The sequence below is a fragment of the Salvelinus sp. IW2-2015 genome, linkage group LG17 (assembly GCF_002910315.2).
Source record: "Salvelinus sp. IW2-2015 linkage group LG17, ASM291031v2, whole genome shotgun sequence".
NCBI lineage: Eukaryota > Metazoa > Chordata > Actinopteri > Salmoniformes > Salmonidae > Salvelinus > Salvelinus sp. IW2-2015.
The window spans coordinates 13200584-13206404 of NC_036857.1; the positions used below are offsets into that span (position 1 = coordinate 13200584).

General features: G+C 45.9%; 1 protein-coding gene across 3 annotated transcripts in view; it reads left to right on the forward strand.

Annotated features, from left to right (window-relative positions):
* Positions 1 to 695: 695 nt before the first annotated feature.
* Positions 696 to 5821, forward strand: part of sema3b (sema domain, immunoglobulin domain (Ig), short basic domain, secreted, (semaphorin) 3B) — a 109988-nt gene continuing 104862 nt past the window's right edge. For 2 of the 3 annotated variants that reach the window (XM_024006233.2, XM_070447870.1), the window contains exon 1: positions 696 to 977. The gene's annotated coding sequence lies outside the window, so the exon portion shown is untranslated. Of the gene's footprint in view, positions 978 to 3018; positions 3117 to 5821 lie in introns of all 3 variants that reach the window. The other variant, XM_024006235.2, reaches the window with a different exon arrangement.

The window sequence follows — 5821 nt, forward strand, 5'->3', positions numbered from 1 at the left end:
ACCAGTCAAATGAAAGTGAAGCTACAACACACGTAGAGATCACTCTACTGAGCAGACACAGAGAGAAGTCAAAGAGCAATGTGTAATAACAAAACGTGGGACTAGGGGGGGGGTGAAAGAGGGTGGAAAGGAGAGAGGGGGAACGAGAGAGAGAGGAGAGAGAAGGAATGAGAGAGAGGGAATGAGAGAGGAGAGGAGAGAGAAGGAATGAGAGAGAGAGAATGAGAGAGGAAAGGAGAGAGAAGGAATGAGAGAGAGGGAATGAGAGAGGAAAGGAGAGAGAAGGGATGAGAGAGGAGCGAGAAGGAATGAGAGAAGAGAGGGAATGAGAGAGGAGAAGAGAGAGAGGGAATGAAAGAGGAGAGGAGAGAGAAGGAATGAGAGAGAGGGAATGAGAGAGGAGGGGAGAGAGAAGGAATGAGAGAGAGGGAATGAGAGAGGAGAGGGAATGAGAGAGGAGAGAGAGGGAATGAAAGAGGAGAGGAGAGAGAGGGGATGAGAGAGGAGAGGAGAGAGAGGGAATGAGAGAGGAGAGGAAAGAGAGCGAGTGAGAGACGGGAAGATATAGAGGGAATGAGAGAGAAGGAATAAGAGTAGAGAGGGAGGGAAGGACTTTACCTTTGGACCATTGCAGAGGGAGTGGCTTCAAAAGAAGGAGGAGGGTGTGTGAGAGAGAGAGAGAGAAAGAGAGAGAGAGAGAGAGAGAGAGCCGTTGAGCAGTGGGAGAGTGATAGAGTATATCAGTCAAAGAAAGAACTAAAAGGCAGAGGGAAAGAGTGTGAGAGAACTACTATGCTCTGTCCCACTCCCTGAATGTCTTCCCCTTCTCTACAGCCCAGAGAGAGAGAGAGAGAGCAAGAGCAAGAGAGACTACCTTTCCTTACTCTGGACTCTACTGCTCCACCATGGCACCTGTCACAGACAGAGAGACACGGACCTAGGAGCGCTACAGTACCAGGAACACACAGAGTACAAAGGTAAGACATTCCTTTCCTTATTTCCCAGTGCTATAGTGGTTGTTATTGGGGTGTGTTTATCATGTCTGTTATTTAAACAGTAGTTTGGAAGCAGAGTGTTTGTCAGTGTGGTTGTGTTTGTGTGAGTGAACTGGTCAGTGTTGTTGTAGTGGAGTTATAGGTTCATGTTTGCTTTGCTCACAGCCTAGTGGTGTTTTTCAATTGGAAAGTGTGAGAAAGTGGTCCTTTTTCAGTTGGAGATTCAACATTTCTCACAACAGTTCTCTGAAATGCCAGTTAGGTGCTTGTGCTAGAGTGTCAGTTTTAAGTAAAAGTAAGCATATTAGTACAAATTTCCATTTACCTGTTCAAATGATTTCTCCTAATATTGACCAGCGGGACACCTGAAATCCCATACAGCCCAACTCTCTCTCTCCCTCCATCCCTCCCCATCTTTCCACAGTGTCACATCTGCACTTTAATCTAATTTAGCTCTGGCTTTTATCTCCTTTCTGCATGTTTTGTAAATGGCTAATTTTAACGAAGGGAGTTTATTCCTCTCTTTCTCCGTCTCTTTCTCTCCTTCCTCTAAAGTAGTGCAGATTACATTGAGAGAGTCTCCCACATACAGGCAGCTAATATCTGAAACCAATATAGTATTTCATCTGTGTGTCTGTGTCTGTCATCTCCAATAATCCTTGGTACCTTCAGCCTTTTAACCCAGTGTCTCACTCAAAAACCACATCTCCCCTGGATACTGAACACTCCTGAGCATCTCAGCTTAACAGTATGACTGTGTCTGGGTCTCTATGGAGTGCTCTACTGTAGATATATGTAGATCTACTCTCTCTCTCTCTCTCTCTCTCTCTCTCTCTCTCTCTCTCTCTCTCTCTCTCTCTCTCTCTCTCTCTCTCTCTCTCTCTCTCTCTCTCTCTCTCTCTCTCTCTCTCTCTCTCTCTCTCTCCTTGTGGTGAGTGCAGGCCAGAGGCTGGGCTACAAAGCGGCAGTGACTTTGGTGGTGTGGTGAGACTCTGTGTCTGTGTGCTTTGGGCTGGACGGGAATGTTACACGTTACACATCACAGACACAGAGGGAGGGAGGGAGGGAGGTGTAGAAAAATAGAGAGAGAGGAAGAGGGAGAAAAATAGAGGAAGATGGAGAAAAATAGAGAGAGGAAGCGGGAGAAAAATAGAGAGAATGAAAAACAGACAGAGAGGAAGAAAGACATACAGTAGCAATGCCAGTTTTCTTTGTTTGTAATATTTAATAGATGCTGCTGATCTTTTGAAATATTGACTTGTTTGCTGCTGCTGGAGGGTCTAAAGAGGAGACAAGTTGTTCTCTCATTCACATAAAAAGCTAAATGCTGTCATCATCAACATTTTATCAGATGTATTTTTATTTTCAATCCAGTTGAATAAATGTAACAGTACAGGCATTTTATATGATACTCACTCCTGATGAGTAAGGTATTCCTCTCGCTCTCTCTTTCTCTCTTTCTCTCTTTCTCTCTTTCTCTCTATCTCTGTGTGCGTGCGTGCGTGCGTGCGTGCGTGCGTGGAGATGCTGTCTCCTGTAGACTTACTATCTCACTTTTGACTGCAGAACTAAATCAGATGCTTCATCATTTGATTTACACTGTTAATTACCTGGTAATGATCACTTGCCCCTTATGTTTCCCTTGAATTAATCTGTAAAGGAGGAAGAACGGTTTGAGAGAAATGGTTTTAGGAACAACTTAGCACAGGGAGACTGTTTATATAAACACAGAGCCTCATACAGTAGGTACAGTATGGTCAGGAGTGTTCTGATCAGGAACAGCTCCTGATCCTCTAGTTATATAAGATCACAGTGCAACCATGTGAGATTGAATAGCCTGACTAGATCAGTTAGCGTCATCAGGTACAGATAACATGACAACGATACACTGAACCAGGGTTGAAACAGAGGCTAGAAGGGCCAGTTCAGCATCAGAAGCTTTAGTGTAAAAGCAGTTCAGAACAGTGTACTAGCAGTGTACCAAACAACAAGGAAGTCCACCTGACCTTTCTCTCTCCTTCAGATGTCTATCAGCCATAGCAGCCGATCCCCGTGCTGCGGGCTCAGTGCGAGAGGGAGGGGAGTGACTCTGACATGGACTAAACAGTGTGGCGAGTAGGGGTGGGTAGATCAGAAGCTCTTTGGCAAGCTGAAGCCTCATTCCCTGCTTGTCTTGGACACACTCATGCCTCCTCCTCTCTCTACCTCTGCTTCTCCTTATATTTGCCTTAATGTGCAGAGCCATGTGTGTGTGTTTGTACCCTGGCATATGTGTCTGCAAATACAGAATTGAAACAATACCATTACACTATACCAACAACACACCCATCCTACACATAGACACACCACCTACACATATAGAACATCACACCTCATCCTATTTTACACATATATCCACCACAGCTCACCCTCACATTAAGACACACCACACCCCACCTAACACATATACCAGCACCACAGCACCTAGACACATTAAGACACACACAATGGATTGTCGCACCCTATACAATACAGTATAGTACATCATCACAACACAAACACACAACATCACAGATCACAATGCCCATACTGCTGTTGCGTTTGATTAGGTGCGTGGCTAAATAACTCAAGCACCAGAAAGTGTGTAGGCATCAGGAAGGGTGAATAGGGGAGTGAGAGAGTGGAGTGCGGGGAGAGCTAGCGAAGGGAGGTGAGAAGGGTGAGAGGTGAAGATAAGAGGTGGGGAGAAGGATGGGGTGAGAGAGGAGAGGAGGAGGATTAAGTGAACAATGGGGTAGAAAAGGGGAGGGAGGGGGAATGGAGGGAGGAAGGGAGGAGGGAGGGAGGTTGAGGAAGGGTGCGGTATAACAGGGTGAGTGAGAACACAGGTGATGAGAGGAAGGAGCAGAGGAATAGATGGAGGGGACGGAGGAGAAAACACATTAATGGAAGGAGATCTGCTCATGCTCTACTTCCCTCGTTTTTCTTCATTCCCCCTTTAACCTGCTGCATTTCTCTTCTCATAGTCTCAGTCTCTTCTCCTCCCTCTACTCTTATCCATGCTTTATCCTCCTCATCATTATTCCTCGTCATCTCCGGCCTCTTTACCCCTCTTCTTCCTCTCCCCTCCACTCCTCTCTCTTCATGGAGTTCTGTTAGATGGCTAGGTGCACTAAGGGCTTTGACTTGAATACCTTATTTGTATCCCAACGAGACTGTAAACTTTGACTGGCACTGACGACACTAACACGGATGAGAAGAGAGATGGAGAGGTACTGCGGGGAATATGCATTGGCTTTATAACAAATATATCAAATCAAATTTATTATAGTCACATACACATGGTTAGCAGTGTTTGGAGTGTAGCAGAAATGCAGGATATATCCATCCTGTGGCTGATGAGAGGTGAATGGGCTTTTATCCTATTTAGCCTGACGAGAGTGTGTGAGGTGAGTGGAAATATTTAACTGCATCAGTGGTGATGCTCACTGAATATGAAATACCAGACGTGCCGCACAGAGCCTGTTCATTTCCTCTCTACGTTGACTGAGAGGTTTACTGTGAAGTTTGTCCACACACCAACTGTAAAAAATGCTGCAGTTGCATACACAAACAATCCTGCAGCTCTGTAGGTATGACTGCTGTGTGTGTGTGTGTGTGTGTGTGTGGTGTGTGCCCCATCTCGGCCGCCGGTGCACCAGAGTGTGACAGGTGAGGATGACAGTAAGGGCACTTTACTCGCACGCACTCAGCAGCGTATCAGCAGGCCTGGCTGTCTCGTTATCAGGCAGCACCTGGCAGTAACAGCCAAATCTCCTCTCTAAGCCCCGAGGCGGGCGAACGCTCCTTTACCTCAGCTCTGAGGGGCACATGGGGGGAGGAGAGGGGGAGAGGGGGGGCAGCTCGTTATTTTCTCATCTCCTATTGTAAAGCTATCTAATTCTCCTCTCCTTCACCTTGGCTTTTTCTACATAGTAGAGGTGATGGATTCTCACCTGCAGCTTCCGAACCCCAAAACACACACATCACACATCACACACACACAACACACACACACACCACACACACACACACCACCACACACCACTCACACAATTCTGTATTTGCAACACATATGCCGAGGTACAAACACACACACATGGCTCTGCACTTAAGGCAAATATAGAGGAGAGCAGAGGTAGAGAGAGGAGGAGGCATGAGTTTGGCCAAGACAAGCAGGAATGAGGCTTCAGCTTGCCAAAGAGCTTCTGATCTACCCACCCCTACTCGCCACACTGTTTTAGTCCATGTCAGAGTCACTCTCCCTCCCTCTTCGCACTGAGCCCGGCAGCCGGGGATCGCTGCTATGGCTGATAGACATCTGAAGGAGAGAGAAGGTCAGGTGGACTTCCTTGTTGTTTGGTACACTGCTAGTACACTGTTCTGACTGCTTTTACACTAAAACTTCTGATGCTGAAACTGGCCCTTACTAGCCTCTTTCAACCCTGGTTCAGTGTATCGTTGTCATGTTATCTGTACTGATGACCGCTAACTGATCTAGTCAGGCTATTCAATCTCACATGGTTGCACTGTGATCTTATATAACTAGAAGATGCAGGTGTTCCTGATTCAGAACACTCCTGACCATACTGTACCTACTGTTAATGAGGTCTGTGTTAATAAACAGTCTCCCTGTGCTAAGTTGTTCCTAAACCATTTCTCTCAAACCGTTCTCTCCTCCTTTACAGATTAATTCAAGGGAAACATAAGGGGCAAGTGATCATTAACAAGGTAATTAACAGTTGTAAATCAAATATGAAGCTATCTGATTTAGTTTCTGCAGTCAAAAGTGAGATTAGTAATCTACA